Genomic DNA, 21,425 nt, shown 5'->3' on the forward strand with positions numbered 1-21,425 from the left:
CACGGTGGAGGACTGCTTGTATCGCACATGATATCACGCACAAGTAAAACATGCTGCAGGACTGCTTGTACCGCACATGATATCACACACAATTAAAAACGCTGCAGGACTCCTTGCATCGCACATGATATCACACACAATTAAACAAGCTGCAGGACTTCTTGTATCGCATATGATATCATACACAAAAAAACACGCTGCAGGGCTGCTTGTATCGCACATGACAGCACACACAAGTAAACACGGTGGAGGACTGCTTGTATCGCACATGATATCACGCACAAGTAAAACATGCTGCAGGACTGCTTGTACCGCACATGATATCACACACAACTAAAAACGCTGCAGGACTCCTTGTATCGCACATGATATCACACACAATTAAACAAGCTGCAGGACTTCTTGTATCGCATATGATATCATACACAAAAAAAACACGCTGCAGGACTGCTTGTATCGCACATGACAGCACACACAAGTAAACACGGTGGAGGACTGCTTGTATCGCACATGATATCACGCACAAGTAAAACATGCTGCAGGACTGCTTGTACCGCACATATTACACACAACTAAAAACGATGCAGGACTCCTTGTATCGCACATGATATCACACACAATTAAACAAGCTGCAGGACTTCTTGTATCGCATATGATATCATACACAAAAAAACACGCTGCAGGACTGCTTGTATCGCACATGACAGCACACACAAGGAAACACGGTGGAGGACTGCTTGTATCACACATGATATCACGCACAAGTAAAACATGCTGCAGGACTGCTTGTACCGCACATGATATCACACACAACTAAAAACGCTGCAGGACTCCTTGTATCGCACATGATATGACACACAATTAAACAAGCTGCAGGACTTCTTGTATCGCATATGATATCATACACAAAAAAACACGCTGCAGGACTGCTTGTATCGCACATGACAGCACACACAAGGAAACACGGTGGAGGACTGCTTGTATCGCACATGATATCACGCACGAGTAAAACATGCTGCAGGACTGCTTGTACCGCACATGATATCACACACAACTAAAAACGCTGCAGGACTCCTTGTATCGCACATGATATCACCCACAATTAAACAAGCTGCAGGACTTCTTGTATCGCATATGATATCATACACAAAAAAACACGCTGCAGGACTGCTTGTATCGCACATGACAGCACACACAAGTAAACACGGTGGAGGACTGCTTGTATCGCACATGATATCACGCACAAGTAAAACATGCTGCAGGACTGCTTGTACCGCACATGATATCACACACAACTAAAAACGCTGCAGGACTCCTTGTATCGCACATGATATCACACACAATTAAACAAGCTGCAGGACTTCTTGTATCGCATATGATATCATACACAAAAAAACACGCTGGAGGACTGCTTGTATCGCACATGACAGCACACACAAGGAAACACGGTGGAGGACTGCTTGTATCACACATGATATCACGCACAAGAAAACATGCTGCAGGACTGCTTGTATCGCACATGATATCACGCACATTTAAACATGCTGCAAAACTGCTTGTATGGCACATGATATCACACACAAGTAAACACGCTACAGGACTGCTTGTATCGCACATGACATCACACACAAGTAAAACACGCTGCACGACTGCTCGTGTCACACATGATGTCGTGCACAAGTGAAAATGCTGCACAGCTGCTTGCATCGCACATGATATCACGCACAATTAAACACGCTGCAGGACTGCTTGTATCGCACATGATATCACGCACATTTAAACACGCTGCAAGACTGCTTGTATCGCACATGATATCACACACAAGTAAACACATCATATCACACTGATATGATATCACACTTGTAACATGCAAGCACATCATTGTTTTATTTTACTGATATCAACTGCAGACCTGGACCCCCCCCCCCCCCCTCACCTAAAAGGTAACTTTGATGATTACTTCCATCCTTTCCTAGGAGAAGGTTCCACTTCATGTCCCCAACATTTCCTTAACGCCTCGCTTTTTTGAAGACATCAAATACTGCGCCGTCATCTTTTATACTTTGAAAATACTCCTGGCTTCATCTTCCACTCCCACACACACACACACACACACACACACACACACACACACACACACACACACACACACACACACACACACACACACACACACACACAAAGATTAAAAAACTACATCCAGGACGTGCGAGGATTAAAATGTTCTTCAAGTCCAAGTCAAAGTGGCCACTTGACATTTGGCGAAGGAACATGGCGCCTGGTGAAACATCAACCCTCGCGCTCCCTGGGCGAAGTCACAAGAAAACAGACGCCACGGATCCTTCCTGTTTTATGTCGACAGCCGCTTGAGGCGTCATCCACATAAACGTGTTCACCTGCGTGTATGTATTCATGCTGCCGATTGCGATATCATCATCTACGAGTGACGTAGGCCCGATACCGATGGCATGTATCAACCTAACTGCAGCCTGCGTGTGATATCATGCCATATTTATTATTGAAGTCACAAAGTGCATTCTTTTTTTTAACATGCCTCAAAACAGCAGCTTGGAATTTGGGACATGCTCGCCCTGAGAGAGCACGAGGAGGTTGAGGTGGGCGGAATTGGGGGGGGGATCGCGGGGGTTGTATATTGTAGTGTCCGGGAAGCGTTAGTGCTGCAAGGGGTTCTGGGTATTTGTTCTGTTGTGTTTATGTTGTGTTACGGTGCGGATGTTCTCCCGAAATGGGTTTGTCATTCTTGTTTGGTGTGGGTTCACAGTGTGGCGCATATTTGTAACAGTGTTAAAGTTGTTTATACGGCCACCCTCAGTGTGACCTGTATGGCTGTTGACCAAGTATGATTGGCATTCACTTGTGTGTATGTGGAAAGCCGTAGATATTATGTGATTGGGCCGGCACGCAAAGGAATTGCCTTTAAGGTTTATTGGCGCTCTGTCCGTGCACACAGCGGCGTTTTAAAAAGTCTTAAATTTTACTTTTTGAAACCGATACCGATAATTTCCGATATTACATTTTAAAGCATTTATCGACTGATAATATCGGCAGTCCAATATTATCGAACATCCCTATATATATCTATAATTATTGTTTTTTTTTTATGATCTATGGAAAATAGGGAGCAGGAGAAAAATATACTAAAAGTAAACATTTTATTTAAAAAGTAACCTTCCTCTGATTATAATCCCTCAGCTATCAAGGCAGAAAGGAAATGTCAACACAAGCATGGAAAACACTCCAACAATGTAATTCACATTAAACACTTGACAATAAGCTTCTAAAATAAAGAATATGTGAGAAATGTTCAATAAAGTGTAAGAAAATAGTGCAAAGTGTGAAAATGTAAACAAAGAGAAACCTAAGAAGAACTATTTTCTGCAGGTTTTTAGTGCCAGGATGTTACAGCTGTGCTCTAAAGGGTGAGCGCTTTAGTGCAAAAGACGAGCAAAAACTCACGGGGCGTCATTTTCCAGTTTTTTTTTTTATTTTGCAAAAAGGTCGACGCTTGTCAAAAGAACTGTTCACACCTTGACGCCAGGGAGAGCGTTTATTGGTGTTTATGCACTCGGCGGGAGTCACACATTGTCTGATTGACGCCGTCTCTCACACGGCCGACTCCGTCTGTAATTTCAAACACTTTGGCTTCCTGCTAAGTGAGGCATCAGACGCCACGCGGATCCGATGGCGGCTTAATTGGCAGCTATTTCGGTTTGCTGTCTGGCGACTTACGGGGAGACCCTGGTGGATATGCCGCTCGCTGCATTATACAGCGTGCTGATCACAGCGGGAGCAACAAACATCTGTTTTGATTATGGGATGTATCTACCATCAGAATACTCTCTCTTACAGTCTTGTTGGTCACACGCGTACCAGAGGAGACCGGTTGTACAGTAGCTCCAAACTAATCCACTCCTAAACACATTATGATGGGACTGTCTGTGGCTGGAGAGATATACTGCATTTTCTGTCAGTCTGGAATCTTTACATGAACAAAAACGCAGTAACGTATCTTTACTTTGTAACTTTGCAGGTTCCATAGTGTAGTGGTTTACACGCAGAAGTACTTATTTGTCCTACACGATATTACTGACGTTTTCGAATGTTACAATCCTAATATAAACAGCGACAACGACGCTTGAAGAGCCTTGTGGGGACAAGCAGTGGGCCTGCTTGCTTGTAGTGTTTCATTACGTCGCCAACTAGTGGCCTGGCATGCACATTACACCATTTTCAGTTGTTTTGGGAACTCAAAGTAGTTAAATATTCCTAGTTGGAACTTGGTTCTAACTATATGCAGGAATGTTTCATAGTGTAGTAGTCATCATGTCTGCTTTACACGTAAAAGGTCTTGGGTTCGATTACTTTTTCACGACTTCACTCTTACACTACCAATACAGTAGAATTGTTTTATTAACTGCGACAAAGACACTTGGCAAGCCTTAAGAGAAAAAGCAGTTGGCATGCATGCTTGTCATTCCTTCACATCGCCAACTAGTGGCCTGGCATGCATATTACACCACCTGCAGTCATTTTGAGACTCCTACATGCACTATTAATCCACTCTGCGTAAAAGAAAACACAATAAACCTTCTAGACATACATGGGTTCCATAGTGTAGTAGTAATCACGTCTGCTTAACACGCAGAAGGTCCTGGGTTCGATTCCCAGTGGAACCATGTCTATCACAAAGTTAGAAACAGAGGTGTTCCTAGTTTTTAAACACGGGGGGTTGCTTATCCCCCAAAAGTTGCACTAATAATAAAAAAATCATAAATAATGATTATGTTTTATAATAATATTATAATCTCTACTTTACACTCTGTAGTGTAGACAGATTTATAATCATCCATCCATCCATTTTCTACCGCTTATTCCCTTTGGGGTCGCGGGGGGCGCTGGAGCATATCTCAGCTACAATCGGGCGGTAGGCGGGGTACATATTTAAGTGAATAACGACAGGTTGTATGATTATTTAAAATCATATTTTGTCCACTTTATATTGAATTTGTTGGCACCTTTTGTTTAATAACAAAAACATAACAAACTTTCTTATACATTTTTTTTAAAGAAGAGTATCTAGATATGTTCTAAATATGTTTCTTTAAAAGAAAAACATTTTTGGTTTTTACATTTGTTTTAATAAGTTGCATAAAATTACAACCAAGTTCAAATTAGGAATTTTTAACTACTTTGAGTTCCCAAAACAACTGAAAACGGTGTGGTAATGGTAATTTTTTGGGAAAAGTGTGAGCAAAGTCTTTAATTAATCTGATTGTTCTGATTGTAATAGGCATGGTTCCACTGGGAATCGAACCCAGGACCTTCTGCGTGTTAAGCAGACGTGATAACTACTACACTATGGAACCCATGTGTGCCAGTAAGGTTGACTGTGTTCATGTTTGTGTCAGTCTCAAAATGACTGAAAGTGGTGTAATATGCATGCCAGGCCACTAGTTGGCGATGTAAAGAAGGAATCTACAAGCATGCATGTCAACTGTTTTTTTAAGGCTTGTCAAGTGTCTTTGTTGCTGTTGATACAACAGTTTTAAGTAAAAATTGTAGTGTTTTGGTTGTGTAAGAGTGAAGTAGTGAAAAGAACATGGTTCCACTGAGAATCGAACCCAGGACCTTCTGCGTGTTAAGCAGACATGATAACTACTACACTATGGAACACATGTGTTAAAGAAAGGTTTACTGTGTTTTCATTTGTGCAGAGTGGATAATTTGTGTCCATAGGAGTACCAAAATAACCAAACGTGGTGTAATATACATGCCAGGCCACTAGTTGGCGATGTAAAGGAATGACAAGCATGCATGCCAACTGCTTTTTCTCTTAACACTTGTCAAGTGTCTTTGTCACTGTTGATACTACAATTTTAAGTAAATATTCTACTGTTTTGGTTGTGTAAGAGTAAAGTGAAGAAAAGTACAAGGTTCCACTGGGAATCGAACCCAGGACCTTCTGCGTGTTAAGCAGACGTGATAACTACTACACTATGGAACCTTTAGAGCGGTCATATATAATGTAACAACATGTTAACAAATCTGCAAATAGCTAGAATCAAGTTCAAACTAGGACTGTTTAACTTCTTTGAGTTCCCAAAACAACTAAAAATGGTGTAATGTGTATGCCAGGTCACTAGTTGGCGATGTGAAGGAAGATTTGCAAATGCATGTTCACCGAAATATAAATATAACATACACATATTTTTTAAAAACACTTTTGTGTTTTTGTGAGTTTAAAGTTGGAACTAAGTAAATACTGCACTAGTGGTGTGATAATGGTATAATTTGCACGGCAAAATATATATCTTTAGCAACAGTGCAATTGTTTCGTTGTGATAGACATGGTTCCACTGGGAATTGAACCAAGGACCATCTGTTTGTAAAGCGGACGTGGTAACTACTACACTATGGAACCCATGTGTTTTAATTTTGAGCAGTTTTTCTAAAAATGTATGAAAATGGTGTAATGTGCATGCCAGGCCACTCGTCCATCCATCCAACCATTTTTTACCGCTTGTCCCCCTCGGAGTCGCGGGGGGTCGCTGGAGCCTATCTCAACTGAATTTGGGCGGAAGGCGGCGTACACCTTGGACAAGTCGCCACCTCATCACAGAGCCAACACAGATAGACAGACAAAATTCACACACTAGGGCCAATTTAGTGTTGACAATCAACCTATCCCCAGGTGCATGTCTTTGGAAGTGGGAGGAAGCCAGAGTTCATTGCTGAACATAAAAAATTTGCTAACACTTATTTTGCAAAATATATCATTACCACATCACTAGTGCAGTATTTACTTAGTTCCAATTTTAAACTCACTAATACAAAAAAGTACTTTTGAAAAATATTTAGGTGAACAAGCAGTTTCAACTAGTGGCCTGGCATGCATATTACACCACTTTCCGTTGTTTTTTTTAGAAACACTGCGCAAAGGAAAACATGGTTGCACTTTGTGGCAAACATGGGTTCCATAGTGTAGTAGTTATCACGTCTGCTTAACACGCAGAAGATCCTGGGTTCGATTCCCAGTGGAACCATATCTACCACGAGCAAAACAACTGCAGTGCTGCCAAAGTTTAACACTTGACGTGCAAAATATACAATTTCCACACAACTTAATGACAGTAGTTTTTTTTAAAATAATTTACATATTTATATTTGAGAAAAAAAAATCTTTAAACTTTACACAAGCCCCGGTTTCCCTTTGTGCTTGGGCACCTGATACAACATCCTCAATTTCCATTACTTTGATGCCACTCTGCATGTCTGTAGCTCTTATTTACATCGTCAACTAGTGGCCTGGCATGCACATTACACCACTTTCAGTTGTTTTACAAAAAAAAAACTGTATAAAAGAAAACAGTTAAAACTTCCTGACACTCATGGGTTCCATAGTGTAGTGGTTATCACATCTGCTTTACACGCAGAAAGTCCTGGGTTCAATTCCCAGTGGAACCATGTACTTTTCACTACTTTACTCTTACACAACCAAAACACTACAAGTTTTACTTAAAATTGTTGTATCAACAGCAACAAAGACACTTGGTAAGCCTTAAAAAAACAGTTGGCACGCATGCTTATAGATTCCTTCTTTACATCGCCAACTAGTGTCCTGGCATGCATATTACACCGTTTTCAGTCATTTTGAGACTGACACAAACATGAACACAGTAAACCTTAGTGGCACACATAGGTTCCATAGTGTAGTAGTTATCACGTCTGCTTTACATGCAGAAGGTCCTGGGTTCGATTCCCAGTGGAACCATGTCTATCACAAAGTTAGAAACAGTGTTACTAGTTTTTAAACAAAGGGGGTTGTTTATCCCTCAAAAGTTGCACTAATAATGATATAATAATAATTGTGTTTTATTATGATAATGATGTCATTAATAATATAATCTCTACTTTACACTCTTTATGAAATGAAAACTCGACAGATTTATAATCATAACTTAGTGAACATTTACAGGTTGTATGAATTTTTTGGCATCATATTTTGCCCACTTTATACACAGTGTATATATATATATATATATATATATATATATATATATATATATATATATATATATATATATATATATAGTCAAGGTTCCACTGGGAATCGAACCCAGAACCTTCTGCATGTTAAGCATGAAATGATAACTACTACACTATGGAACCCAGGTGTGTCAGCAAGTGTTTACTGTGTTTTCATTTGTGCAGAGTGAATTAATTGTGTATGTAGGAGTCTCAAAATAACCAAAAGTGGTGTAATATGCATGCCAGGCCACTAGTTGGCGATGTAAAGAAACAAGCTACAAGCATGCATGCCAACTGTTTTTTTTTCTTAAGGCTTGTCAAGTGTCCTTGTTGTTGTTGATACAACAATTTTAAGTAAAAGTTATACTGTTTTGGTTGTGTAAGAGTGAAGTAGTGAAAAGTACATGGTTCCACCAGGAATCGAACCCAGGAACTTCTGCGTGTAAAGCAGACATGATAACTACTACACTATGGAACATATAAATATGTCATAATTAATGTGACAACATGTCAACATACCTGCATATATTTAAAACCAAGTTCAAACTAGGAATGTTTAACTACTTTGAGTTCCCAAAACAAAACAAATTTTTGGGAAAAGTGTGAGCAATGTCTTTAATTAATCTGATTGTTTTGATTGTAATAGACATGGTTCCACTGGGAATCAAACCCAGGACCTTCTGCGTGTTAAGCAGACGTGATAATTACTACACTATGGAACCTATGTGTGAAAGAAAGGTTTACCTTGTTTTCATTTGTGCAGAGTGGATTATTTGTGTACATAGGAGTACCAAAATAACCAAGAGTGGTGTAATATACATGCCAGGCCACTAGTTGGCGATGTAAAGGAATGACAAGCATGCATGCCAACTGCTTTTTCTCTTAACTCTTGTCAAGTGTCTTTGTCACTGTTGATACAACAATTTTAAGTAAAAATTCTACTGTTTTGGTTGTGTAAGAGTAAAGTGAAGAAAAGTACAAGGTTCCACTGGGAATCGAACCCAAGACCTTCTGCGTGTTAAGCAGACGTGATAACTACTACACTATGGAACCCATGTGTGAAAGAAAGGTTTACTGTGTTTTCATTTGTGCAGAGTGGATTATTTGTGTACATAGGAGTACCAAAATAACCAAAAGTGGTGTAATATACATGCCAGGCCACTAGTTGGCGATGTAAAGGAATGACAAGCATGCATGCCAACTGCTTTTTCTCTTAACACTTGTCAAGTGTCTTTGTCACTGTTGATACAACAATTTTAAGTAAACATTCTACTGTTTTGGTTGTGTAAGATTAAAGTGAAGAAAAGTACATGGTTCCACTGGGAATCGAACCCAGGACCTTCTGCGTGTAAAGCAGACGTGATAACTACTACACTATGGAACCTTTAGAGCTGTCATATATAATGTGACAACATGTCAACAAACCTGCATATAGTTAGAATCAAGTTCAAACTCGAAATGTTTAACTTCTTTGAGTTCCCAGAACAACTAAAAATGGTGTAATGTACATGCCAGTCCACTAGTTGGCGATGTGAAGGAAGATTTGCAAATGCTTGTTCACCGAAATATAAATATAACATACACCTATTTTTCAAAAACACATTTGTGTTTTTGTGAGTTTAAAGTTGGAACTAAGTAAATACCGCACTAGTGGTGTGATAATGGTATAATTTGCACGGCAAAATATATATCTTTAGCAACAGTGCAATTGTTTCGTTGTGATAGACATGGTTCCACTGGGATTCGAACCCAGGACCATCTGTTTGTAAAGCTGACGTGGTAACTACTACACTATGGAACCCATGTGTTTTAATTTTGAGCAGTTTTTCTAAAAACGGATGAAAATGGTGTAATGTGCATGCCAGGCCACTCATCCATCCATCCAACCATTTTCTACCGCTTGTCCCCCTCGAGGTCACGGGTGGTCGCTGGAGCCTATCTCAACTGAATTTGGGCGGAAGGCGGAGTACACCCTGGACAAGTCGCCACCTCATCACAGGGCCAACACAGATAGACAGACAACATTCACACACTAGGGCCAATTTAGTGTTGACAATCAACCTATCCCCAGGTGCATGTTTTTGGAGGTGGGAGGAAGCCGGAGTTCATTGCTGAACATAAAAAACTTATTTTGCAAAATATACCATTACCACATCACTAGTGCAGTATTTACTTCGTTCCAATTTTAAACTCACTAATATAAAAAAGTACTTTTGAAAAATATTTAGGTGAACAAGCAGTTGCAAGTCTTTCTTCACACTGCCAACTAGTGGCCTGGCATGCATATTACACCACTTTCCGTTGTTTTTTTTAGAAACACTGCGCAAAGGAAAACATGGTTGCACTTTTTGGCAAACATGGGTTCCATAGTGTAGTAGTTATCACGTCTGCTTAACACGCAGAAGGTCCTGGGTTCGATTCCCAGTGGAACCATGTCTACCACTAGCAAAACAACTGCAGTGTTGTCAAAGTTTAACCTTTGACTAACACTTGTCGCACAAAATATACAATTTCAACACAACTTAATGACAGTAGTTTTTTTTAAAATAATTAACATATTCATATTTGACAAAAAAAAATCTTTAAACTTTACACAAGCCCCGGTTTCCCTTTGTGCTTGGGCACCTGATACAAAATCCTCACTTTCCATTACTTTGATGCCACTCTGCATGTCTGTAGCTCTTATTTACATCGCCAATTAGTGGCTGGCATGCACATTACACCACTTTCAATTGTTTTCCAAGTAAAAGAAAACACAGTTAAAACTTCCTGAAACACATGGGTTCCATAGTGTAGTAGTTATCACGTCTGCTTTACACGCAGAAAGTCCTGGGTTCAATTCCCAGTGGAACCATGTTCTTTTCACTACTTTACTCTTACACAACCAAAACACTACAATTTTTACTTAAAATTGTTGTATCAACAGCAACAAAGACACTTGACAAGCATTAAAAAAACAGTTGGCATGCATGCTTGTAGTTCTTTCCATCGCCAACTAGTGGCCTGGCATGCATATTACACCATTTTTGGTTATTTTGAGACTTCTACATCCACAATTTATCCACTCTGCACAAACGCAAACACGTTAAACCTTCCTGACACACCTGGGTTCCATAGTGTAGTAGTTATCACATCTGCTTTACACAAAGAAGGTCCTGGGTTTAATTCCCAGTGGAACCTTGACTATATATATATATATATACATACTGTGTATAAAGTGGCCAAAATATGATGCCAAAAAATTCATACAACCTGTAAATGTTCACTAAGTTACGATTATAAATCTGTCGAGTTTTCATTTACTAAAGAGTGTAAAGTAGAGATTATATTATTAACGACATCATTATCATAATAAAACACAATTATTATTATATCATTATTAGTGCAACTTTTGGGGGATAAACAACCCCCTTTGTTTAAAAACTAGTAACACCTCTGTTTCTAAACTTTGTGATAGACATGGTTCCACTGGGAATCGAACCCAGGACCTCCTGCGTGTTAAGCAGACGTGATAACTACTACACTATGGAACCTATGTGGGGCCAAAACGACAACAGTGTTTTCGTTTGCGCAGTGTTTCTAAAAAAACAACTGAAAATAGTGTAATGTGCATTCCAGGCCACTAGTTGGCAGTGTGAAGAAAGACTTGCAACTGCTGTTCACCTAAATATTTTTCAAAAGCACTTTTGTGAATTTGTGAGTTTAAAATCAGACCCAAGTAAATACTGCACTAGCATTGTTTTAATGATATATTATGTCTATCAACATTTTTTATAACTTACACCCCCCCCCCCCCACACACCCCTGAAAAATCTCAACCATGACACCGTAGTGCATCCCTGTAGCCTTTCTTTACATCGCCAACTAGTGGCCTGCCATGCACATTACACCACTTTCAGTTGTTTTACGAAACTCTGTGAAAAAAAAACACAGTAGAGCTTCCTGCCACGCATGGGTTCCATAGTGTAGTAGTTATCACGTCTGCTTAACACGCAGAAGGTCCTGGGTTCGATTCCCAGTGGAACCATGTACTTTTCACGAAGTTAGAAACAGAGGTGTTACTAATTTTTAAACACAGGGGGTTGCTTATCCCACAAAAGTTGCACTAATAATGATATAATAATAATTTTGTTTTAGTATGATTCGTATTACTCTACAATAATCAGATCATCTCTACTTTACACTCTGTAGTAAATGAAAACTTGATAGATTTATAATCATATTTAAGTGAATATTTACAGGTTACAAGATTATCTTGGAGACATGTCTGCTCTGATGGTGACCTATGATACATTTGAGGACCCGAAATAGACGATGTGAGTGAAAAGTCCAAAGTTATTTTCGCTCGCTCAAACACAAACATTCTAATCTGGATTGTTTCACCTGGCTGCAAGCGACATGGCAAGGTTGCTGCTTCGAGACTCTCTTTTAAACTCACAAATACACAAAAGTACTTACGAAAAATATTTACACAAACACACAGTTGCAAGTCTTTCTTAGTGGCCTGGGATGCATATTCCACCACTTTCACCTGTTTTTTGGAAACTCTGCACAAACAATAACACAGTTGATGTTTACAACACACATGGGTTCCATAGTGTAGGAGTTATCACGTCTGCTTAACACGCAGAAGGTCCTGGGTTCGATTCCCAGTGGAACCATGTCTATCACAAGCAAAACAACTGCATTGTTGCTAAAGTTTAACCTTTGACTAACACTTGCCACGCAAACTATTTGATGTCCACATAGCTTAATGACAGTAGTTTAAAAAAAAAAATTAATTTACATATTTCAGAAAAAAAAATCTTTAAACTTTACACAAGCCCAGGTTTCCCTCTGTACTTGGGGACCTGATACAACATCCTCACTTTCCCCTCAACTTTGACACCACTGTGCATGTCTTTAGCTCTTATTTACATCGCCAACTAGTGGCCTGGCATGCACATTACACCACTTTTAGTTGTTTTATAAAACTCTGTGTAAAAGAAAACACAGTAAAAACTTCCTGAAACACATGGGTTCCATAGTGTAGTAGTTATCACATCTGCTTTACACGCAGAAGGTCCTGGGTTTGATCCCCAGTGGAACCATGTACTTTTCACTACTTTACTCTTACACAACCAAAACAGTAAAATGTTTACTTAAAATTGTTGTATCAACAGCAACAAGGACACTTGACAAGCCTTTAAAAAAAAAAAAAAGTTGGCATGCATGCTTGTAGATTCATTCTTTACATCGCCAACTAGTGGCCTGGCATGTATATTACACCACTTTCAGGTGTTTTACAAAACTCTGAAAAAAAACCCACAGTAAACCTTCCCGACCCACATGGGTTCCATAGTGTAGTAGTTATCACGTCTGCTTAATACGCAGAAGGTCCTGGGTTTGATTCCCAGTGGAACCATGTCTATCACAAAGTTAGAAACAGAGGTGTTACTAGTTTTTAAACAAAGGGGGTTGCTTATCCCCCAAACGTTGCACTAATAATGATAAAATAATAATTGTGTTTTATTATGATTCGTATTACTCTACATGAATCAAATAATTTCTACTTTACACTCTGTAGTAAATGAAAACCTGACGGATTTATAATCATATTTAAGTGAATAATGACAGGTTATATGATTATTTAAAATCATATTTTGGCCACTTTATATTGAATTTGTTGGCACCTTTTTGTTAAAAAACAAAAACTAAAAAAACTTAAAAAAACCCAAAACATTTAGGGAGGTTAATTTAAATATGTTCTAGATGTTAATCCCAGCTTTAAAACATTTTTATAAGACTAATTAAGGTTTTTACATATGTTTTAAAAAATTGCTTAGAATTAGAACCAAGTTCAAACTAGGAATGTTAAAGTTAAAGTGCCAATGATTGTCACACACACACTAGGTGTGGTGAAATTATTCTCTGCATTTGACCCATCACCCTTGTTGAACTACTTTGAGTTCCCAAAACAACTGAAAATGGTGTAATATACGTGCCAGGCCACTAGTTGGTGATGTGAAGAAAAACTAAACTTTCCGTCCAGGCCTTACAGAATAGTTTTTTCGTTCTGTGTTTGTGTGACTTAAAGATTTGTGTCATGTACACTTTGGGTTGTGTTTGTGAAAAATACTGTTTTACATTGTAAATATTTCACTGTGTTTTTATTCATGTACCGATACCAAATGTGACAAAAAACACTGTCATATAAATGTCAGTCCACCAGCTGGTCTTTATTATTATTCCTGGTTTGAACTTGGTTCTAACTTCACTGCAGTGCATTCTGGGGGTCCACAGTGTAGTACGAGGGTCCTCAGAATGCACTGCAGTGTAGTTAGAACCAAGTTCGAACTAGGAATATTTAACGACCAAAAGGGCTGAAAATGGTGTAATATGCATGCCAGGCCACTAGTTGGCAGTGTGAAGAAAGACTTGCAACTATGTGTTTAAGTAAATAGTTTCAAAAGTACTTTTGTGTTTTAGTGAGTTTAAAATTAGAACTAAGTTAATATTGCACTATCATTGTGGAAATAGTATAGCATTAAGGTAAGTGTTAGTAAAGTCTAACCCTTCAGCGATGCTTGTGATGGACATGGTTCTACTGGGAATCAAACCCAGGACCTTCTGCATGTTAAGCATGAAATGATAACTACTACAGCAGTAGTTCTCAACCTTTTTTCAGTGATGTACCCCCTGTGAAATTGTTTTTAATTCAAGTACCCCCTAATTAGAGCAAAGCATTTTTGGTTGAAAAAAAGAGATAAAGACGTAAAATTCAGTACTATGTCATCAGTTTCTGATTTATTAAAATGTATAACAGTGCAAAATATTGCTCATTTGTAGTGGTCTTTCTTGAACTATTTGGAAAAAAAGATAGGTTTTTATTTATATTTATAAAGGATTTTTGAATTGTTACTATTTTTAGAATATTCAAAAAAAAATCTCACGTACCCCTTAGCATACCTTCAAGTACCCCCAGGGGTACGCACCCCCATTTGAGAACCACTGTACTACACTATGGAACCCATGTGTGTCAGCAAGTGTTTACTGTGTTTTCATTTGTGCAGAGTGGATTAATTGTGAATGTAGAAGTCTCAAAATAACCAAAAGTGGTGTAATATGCATGCCAGGCCACTAGTTGGCGATGTAAAGAAACAAGCTCCAAGCATGCATGCCAACTGCTTTTTCTCTTAAGGCTTGTCAAGTGTCCTTGTTGTTGTTGATACAACAATTTTAAGTAAAAGTTCAATGGTTTTGGTTGTGTAAGAGTGAAGTAGTGAAAAGTACATGGTTCCACCGGGAATCTAACCCAGGACCTTCTGCGTGTAAAGCAGACATGATAACTACTACACTATGGAACATATAAATATGGCATATATAATGTGACAACATATCAACATACCTGCATACAGGTAAAAGCCAGTAAATTAGAATATTTTGAAAAACTTGATTTATTTCAGTAATTGCATTCAAAAGGTGTAACTTGTACATTATATTTATTCATTGCACACAGACTGATGCATTCAAATGTTTATTTCATTTAATTTTGATGATTTGAAGTGGCAACAAATGAAAATCCAAAATTCCGTGTGTCACAAAATTAGAATATTGTGTAAGGCTAATACAAAAAAGGGATTTTTAGAAATGTTGGCCAACTGAAAAGTATGAAAATGAAAAATATGAGCATGTACAATACTCAATACTTGGTTGGAGCTCCTTTTGCCTCAATTACTGCGTTAATGCGGCGTGGCATGGAGTCGATGAGTTTCTGGCACTGCTCAGGTGTTATGAGAGCCCAGGTTGCTCTGATAGTGGCCTTCAACTCTTCTGCGTTTTTGGGTCTGGCATTCTGCATCTTCCTTTTCACAATACCCCACAGATTTTCTATGGGGCTAAGGTCAGGGGAGTTGGCGGGCCAATTTAGAACAGAAATACCATAGTCCGTAAACCAGGCACGGGTAGATTTTGCGCTGTGTGCAGGCGCCAAGTCCTGTTGGAACTTGAAATCTCCATCTCCATAGAGCAGGTCAGCAGCAGGAAGCATGAAGTGCTCTAAAACTTGCTGGTAGACGGCTGCGTTGACCCTGGATCTCAGGAAACAGAGTGGACCGACACCAGCAGATGACATGGCACCCCAAACCATCACTGATGGTGGAAACTTTACACTAGACTTCAGGCAACGTGGATCCTGTGCCTCTCCTGTCTTCCTCCAGACTCTGGGACCTCGATTTCCAAAGGAAATGCAAAATTTGCATGGTTGGGTGATGGTTTGGGGTGCCATGTCATCTGCTGGTGTCGGTCCACTCTGTTTCCTGAGATCCAGGGTCAACGCAGCCGTCTACCAGCAAGTTTTAGAGCACTTCATGCTTCCTGCTGCTGACCTGCTCTATGGAGATGGAGATTTCAAGTTCCAACAGGACTTGGCGCCTGCACACAGCGCAAAATCTACCCGTGCCTGGTTTACGGACCATGGTATTTCTGTTCTAAATTGGCCCGCCAACTCCCCTGACCTTAGCCCCATAGAAAATCTGTGGGGTATTGTGAAAAGGAAGATGCAGAATGCCAGACCCAAAAACGCAGAAGATTTGAAGGCCACTATCAGAGCAACCTGGGCTCTCATAACACCTGAGCAGTGCCAGAAACTCATCGACTCCATGCCACGCCGCATTAACGCAGTAATTGAGGCAAAAGGAGCTCCAACCAAGTATTGAGTATTGTACATGCTCATATTTTTCATTTTCATACTTTTCAGTTGGCCAACATTTCTAAAAATCCCTTTTTTGTATTAGCCTTAAGTAATATTCTAATTTTGTGACACACGGAATTTTGGATTTTCATTTGTTGCCACTTCAAATCATCAAAATTAAATGAAATAAACATTTGAATGCATCAGTCTGTGTGCAATGAATACATATAATGTACAAGTTACACCTTTTGAATGCAATTACTGAAATAAATCAAGTTTTTCAAAATATTCTAATTTACTGGCTTTTACCTGTATATGTAGAACCAAGTTCAAACTAGGAATGTTTAACTACTTTGAGTTCCCAAAACAACTAAAAATAGTGTAATGTGTATGCCAGGCCACTAGTTGGCAGTATGAAGAAATGTTTGCAAATACTTGTTCACCAAAATATAAATGTAACATACACATATTTTGTGATAGACATGGTTCCACTGGGAATCGAACCCAGGACCTTCTGCGTGTCAAGCAGACGTGATAACTACTACACTATGGAACCCACGTGTGGTAGAAACGACAATTGTGTTTTCGTTTGCGCAGTGTTTCTAAAAAAACAACTGAAAATGGTGTAATGTGCATGCCAGGCCACTAGTAAAAAAACATAGTAAACCAGCCTGTCGATCATGGGCTCCATAGTGTAGTAGTTATCACGTCTGCTTAACATGCAGAAGGTCCTGGGTTCGATATCCAGTGGAACCATGTCTATCACAAACAAAACAATGACATTGCTGAGCATAAAGATTTTGCTAACACATATCCTACAAAATATACCATTACCACACCATATATTACACCATTTTCAGTTGTTTTTGGAACTCAAAGTAGTCAAACATTCCTCGTAAGAACTTGGTTGTAATTTTATGCCAATTCTTAAAACATATGTAAAAAACTTAATTAGGTTTTTGCTGTTTTAAAGATTGGATAAACATATCTAGAACATCCATCCATCCATTTTCTACCGCTTATTCCATTTGGGGTCGCGGGGGGCGCTGGAGCCTATCTCAGCTACAATTGGGCGGAAGGCGGGGCACACCCTGGACAAGTCGCCACCTCATCGCAGGGCCTATCTAGAACATATTTAGATGAATTTCCCTAAATATTTATTTTTTTAAATTTTTTACAAAAAGGTGCCAAACAAATTCCATATAATGTGGCCAGTATATGATTTTAAATAATCATATAACCTGTCATTATTCATTTAAATATGATTATAAATCTATAGAGTTTTCATTTACTACAGAGTGTAAAGTAGAAATGATCTGATTCATGTAGATAAATACAAATCATAATAAAACATAATCATGAATTATGGCTATAATATTATTAGTGCATTGAACATTATTTTATTTATATGCACATATGTTTACATCTTGTCTTATTATATATGACACATCCATATGTTCCATAGTGTAGTAGTTATTAGGGCTGCAACTAACAATTAATTAGATAATCAATTAATCTGTCGATTATTACTTCGATTAATTGATTAATAATCGGATAAAAGAGACAAACTACATTTCTATCCTTTCCAGTATTTTATTGGAAAAAAAACAGCATACTGGCACCATACTTATTTTGATTATTGTTTCTCAGCTGTTTGTAAATGTTGCAGTTTATGAATAAAGGTTTATAAAAAAAAAAATAAAAAAAAATAAATAAAAAAAATAAAAAAATAATAATTGCCTCTGTGCATGCGCATAGCATAGATCCAATGAATCGATTACTAAATTAATCGGCAACAATTTTTATAATCGATTTTAATCGATTAGTTGTTGCAGCCCTAGTAGTTATACTTTAAGGCACAGTTTGTCTTATAACTTACATCACTATGTACACAGTGGACACCAATTTTAGTCATTTTTGGGAACTCTGCGTGAAAGAAAACAAAGTAAAACTTCCTGACACACATGGGTTCCATAGTGTAGTAGTTATCACGTCTGCTTTACACGCAGAAGATCCTGGGTTCGATTCCCAGTGGGACCATGTCTATCACAAGCAAAACAATGGCCTTGCTAAAGATCAACATTTTGCTAAGACTTATTTAGCAAAATATACCATTACCACATCACTAGTGCATCCATCCATCTTCAACCGCTTATCCGGAATTGGGTCGCGGGGACAACAGCTCCAGCAGAGACCCCCAGACTTCCCTCTCCAGAGCAACATTAGCAACTTCCTCCTGGGGAATCCTGAAGCGTTCCCAGGCCAGAGAGGAGATGTAATCCCCCCATCTGGTCCTTGGCCTGCCGTGGGGTCTCCTCCCAGTGGGACGTGCAACGAGGACCTCCCTAAGGAGACGCTCTTGAGGCATCCGCACGAGATGCCCGAACCACCTAAGCTCCTTTCCAAGCGAAGGAGCAGCGCCTCTACTCCGAGTCTCTCTCGGGTGACTGAACTTCTCACCCTATCTCGAAGGGAGATGCCAGCCACCCTTCTGAGGAAACTCATTTCAGCCGCTTGTATCCGCGATCTTATTCTTTCGGTCATGACCCACACTTCATGACCGTAGGTGAGAGTAGGAATGTAGATAGCTCGGTAAACCGAGAGCTTTGCCTTCTGGCTCAACTCTCGTTTCGTCACAACAGTGCGGCAGAGAGACTACAATGCTGCCCCAGCTGCTTCGATTCTCCGGCTGATTTCCGTCTCCATCTTTCCCTCACTCGTGAACAAGACCCCGAGATACTTAAAACTCCTCCACCTGGGACAGAGTCTCGTTCTATACCTGGACTGTACAAACCATCGGTTTCCTGCTGAGAACCATGGCCTCAGATTTGGAGATGCTGATCCTCATTCCAGCCGCTGAACACTCGGCTGCGAACCGATCACTAGTGCAGTGTTTACTTAATTCCAATTTTAAACTCACTAAAACACTAGATTACTTTTGAAAATTATTTCGGTGAACAAGCAGTTGCAAGTCTTTCTTCACACTGCCAACTAGTGGCCTGGCATGCATATTACACCACTTTCACCTGTTTTTTGGAAACTCTGCACAAACAAAAACACGGTTATCATTTACGCCACACATGGGTTCCATAGTGTAGTAGTTATCACGTCTGCTTAACACGCAGAAAGTCCTGGGTTCGATTCCCAGTGGAACTATGTCTATCACAAGCAAAATAGCTGCAGTGTCCCTACAGTTAATGCTTTGCTTACACTTATTCTGCAAAATATGATAGTGCAGTGTTTACGTAAGTCCAATTTTATTCTCTTTCTCACTGGCACTCATCGAAGGCGGACGCTTATTTTTCCCTCTCCCTTATCTCACCTGCTTTCTTCTTTGTTTTAACTTTCTTCTTGCTTCTTTTTGCACTGCTCTCTAAACTCTAAACAATGGAATTTATCAACTGGCCTCGCAACAAATTTGTTAAGGGGGAACCTGCCTGTCTTGGCGGAACGGTTGCTGCTAGACATGCGACGGACTCTTGGGAGAAGAGGAGTGCTGGATGCCTGGTGACCCGTCGAGGACGTTGAAGATATCTACCTATTTGGAACATAATAACGGGACATCTGCTGATTGGATTTCTCTGGCGTATCGACACATTGGAAGACGCTGACAGGAGTTCAAAGTACACTAAAGCTGCCACAAATGATTGGAGGAGGCGAGCAGAACAGTGGGCACTGAGACTTTTGGGATTTTTTCACCAAGACACAAAAGTACTTATGAAAAAGATTTACACAAACACACAGTTGCAAGTCTTTCTTCACACTGCCAACTAGTGGCCTGACATGCATATTACACCACTTTCACCTGTTTTTTGGAAACTGCACAAACGAAAACATGGTTGCTCTTTCTGACACACATGGGTTCCGCAGTGTAGTCGTTCTCACGTCTGCTTTACACGCAGTAGGTCCTGGGTTCGATTCCCAATGGAACCATGTCTACCACAAGCAGAACAACTGCAGTGTTGCTCAAGTTGAACCTGTGACTAACACTTGTCGCGCAAAATATACCATTTCCACACAGCGTGAAGGAATGACAAGCATGCATGCCAACTGCTTTTGTTCATAAGACTTGTCAAGCATCTTTGTTGATACAATAATTATAAGTAAAAATTCTGCTGTTTTGGTTGTGTAAGAGTAAAGTAGTGAAAAGTATATGGTTCCACTGGGAATCGAACCCAGGCCCTTTTGCATGTAAAGCAGACATGATATCAACTGCACTATGGAACCTATAGATTTGCTGTATATAATGTAACAACATGTCAACATACCTGAATATAGTTAGAACCAAGTTCACACTAGGAATGTCTAACTTCTTTGAGTTCCCAAAACTACTGAAAATTGTGTAATATTCATGCCGGGCCACTGGTTGGTGATGTGATGGAAAATTTGCAAATGCGTGTTCACCAAAATATAAATATAACACACATATTTTTCAAAAACACTTTTGTATTTTTGTGAGTTTAAAGTTGGAACTAAGTAAATACTGCACTAGTGGTGTGATAATGGTATAATTTATGCGACAAGTGTTAGCAAATCTGCAGTTGCTTTTGAGGTGATAGACATGGTTCCACTGGGAATCGAACCCAGGACCTTCTGCGTGTTAAGCAGACGTGATAACTACTACACTATGGAACCCATGTGTGTCAGAAACGACAACAGTGTTTTCGTTTGCGCAGTGTTTCTAAAAAAAACAACTGAAAATGGT

The 21,425-nt window shown here is 39.4% G+C and overlaps 1 protein-coding gene and 26 non-coding genes across 29 annotated transcripts in view; 13 read left to right on the top strand and 14 right to left on the bottom strand.

Moving 5' to 3' along the window:
* LOC133613398 (contactin-associated protein-like 5) overlaps nucleotides 1–21,425 on the bottom strand; it is a 314,549-nt gene that overhangs the window by 90,518 nt on the left and 202,606 nt on the right. The window lies entirely within an intron of this gene.
* Nucleotides 4,625–4,697, top strand: trnav-aac (transfer RNA valine (anticodon AAC)). Its single transcript has one exon. It is a non-coding gene; the product is annotated as a tRNA-Val (tRNA).
* Nucleotides 5,315–5,387, bottom strand: trnav-aac (transfer RNA valine (anticodon AAC)). The gene has a single exon. It is a non-coding gene; the product is annotated as a tRNA-Val (tRNA).
* Nucleotides 5,622–5,694, bottom strand: trnav-aac (transfer RNA valine (anticodon AAC)). Its single transcript has one exon. It is a non-coding gene; the product is annotated as a tRNA-Val (tRNA).
* Nucleotides 5,953–6,025, bottom strand: trnav-aac (transfer RNA valine (anticodon AAC)). The gene has a single exon. It is a non-coding gene; the product is annotated as a tRNA-Val (tRNA).
* trnav-aac (transfer RNA valine (anticodon AAC)) lies at nucleotides 6,992–7,064 on the top strand. The gene has a single exon. It is a non-coding gene; the product is annotated as a tRNA-Val (tRNA).
* trnav-uac (transfer RNA valine (anticodon UAC)) lies at nucleotides 7,413–7,485 on the top strand. The gene has a single exon. It is a non-coding gene; the product is annotated as a tRNA-Val (tRNA).
* trnav-uac (transfer RNA valine (anticodon UAC)) lies at nucleotides 7,720–7,792 on the top strand. The gene has a single exon. It is a non-coding gene; the product is annotated as a tRNA-Val (tRNA).
* On the bottom strand, nucleotides 8,117–8,190 carry trnav-aac (transfer RNA valine (anticodon AAC)). Its single transcript has one exon. It is a non-coding gene; the product is annotated as a tRNA-Val (tRNA).
* Nucleotides 8,699–8,771, bottom strand: trnav-aac (transfer RNA valine (anticodon AAC)). The gene has a single exon. It is a non-coding gene; the product is annotated as a tRNA-Val (tRNA).
* On the bottom strand, nucleotides 9,030–9,102 carry trnav-aac (transfer RNA valine (anticodon AAC)). Its single transcript has one exon. It is a non-coding gene; the product is annotated as a tRNA-Val (tRNA).
* trnav-uac (transfer RNA valine (anticodon UAC)) lies at nucleotides 9,361–9,433 on the bottom strand. The gene has a single exon. It is a non-coding gene; the product is annotated as a tRNA-Val (tRNA).
* Nucleotides 9,778–9,850, bottom strand: trnav-uac (transfer RNA valine (anticodon UAC)). The gene has a single exon. It is a non-coding gene; the product is annotated as a tRNA-Val (tRNA).
* On the top strand, nucleotides 10,410–10,482 carry trnav-aac (transfer RNA valine (anticodon AAC)). The gene has a single exon. It is a non-coding gene; the product is annotated as a tRNA-Val (tRNA).
* Nucleotides 10,831–10,903, top strand: trnav-uac (transfer RNA valine (anticodon UAC)). The gene has a single exon. It is a non-coding gene; the product is annotated as a tRNA-Val (tRNA).
* On the bottom strand, nucleotides 11,510–11,582 carry trnav-aac (transfer RNA valine (anticodon AAC)). The gene has a single exon. It is a non-coding gene; the product is annotated as a tRNA-Val (tRNA).
* On the top strand, nucleotides 12,004–12,076 carry trnav-aac (transfer RNA valine (anticodon AAC)). Its single transcript has one exon. It is a non-coding gene; the product is annotated as a tRNA-Val (tRNA).
* Nucleotides 12,638–12,710, top strand: trnav-aac (transfer RNA valine (anticodon AAC)). The gene has a single exon. It is a non-coding gene; the product is annotated as a tRNA-Val (tRNA).
* On the top strand, nucleotides 13,067–13,139 carry trnav-uac (transfer RNA valine (anticodon UAC)). Its single transcript has one exon. It is a non-coding gene; the product is annotated as a tRNA-Val (tRNA).
* trnai-aau (transfer RNA isoleucine (anticodon AAU)) lies at nucleotides 13,381–13,453 on the top strand. The gene has a single exon. It is a non-coding gene; the product is annotated as a tRNA-Ile (tRNA).
* On the bottom strand, nucleotides 15,323–15,395 carry trnav-uac (transfer RNA valine (anticodon UAC)). The gene has a single exon. It is a non-coding gene; the product is annotated as a tRNA-Val (tRNA).
* trnav-gac (transfer RNA valine (anticodon GAC)) lies at nucleotides 17,204–17,276 on the bottom strand. The gene has a single exon. It is a non-coding gene; the product is annotated as a tRNA-Val (tRNA).
* On the top strand, nucleotides 17,404–17,476 carry trnav-aac (transfer RNA valine (anticodon AAC)). The gene has a single exon. It is a non-coding gene; the product is annotated as a tRNA-Val (tRNA).
* trnav-uac (transfer RNA valine (anticodon UAC)) lies at nucleotides 18,688–18,760 on the top strand. Its single transcript has one exon. It is a non-coding gene; the product is annotated as a tRNA-Val (tRNA).
* On the top strand, nucleotides 19,804–19,876 carry trnav-aac (transfer RNA valine (anticodon AAC)). Its single transcript has one exon. It is a non-coding gene; the product is annotated as a tRNA-Val (tRNA).
* On the bottom strand, nucleotides 20,875–20,947 carry trnav-uac (transfer RNA valine (anticodon UAC)). The gene has a single exon. It is a non-coding gene; the product is annotated as a tRNA-Val (tRNA).
* On the bottom strand, nucleotides 21,283–21,355 carry trnav-aac (transfer RNA valine (anticodon AAC)). Its single transcript has one exon. It is a non-coding gene; the product is annotated as a tRNA-Val (tRNA).

Source organism: Nerophis lumbriciformis, linkage group LG13 (assembly GCF_033978685.3).
Source record: "Nerophis lumbriciformis linkage group LG13, RoL_Nlum_v2.1, whole genome shotgun sequence".
NCBI lineage: Eukaryota > Metazoa > Chordata > Actinopteri > Syngnathiformes > Syngnathidae > Nerophis > Nerophis lumbriciformis.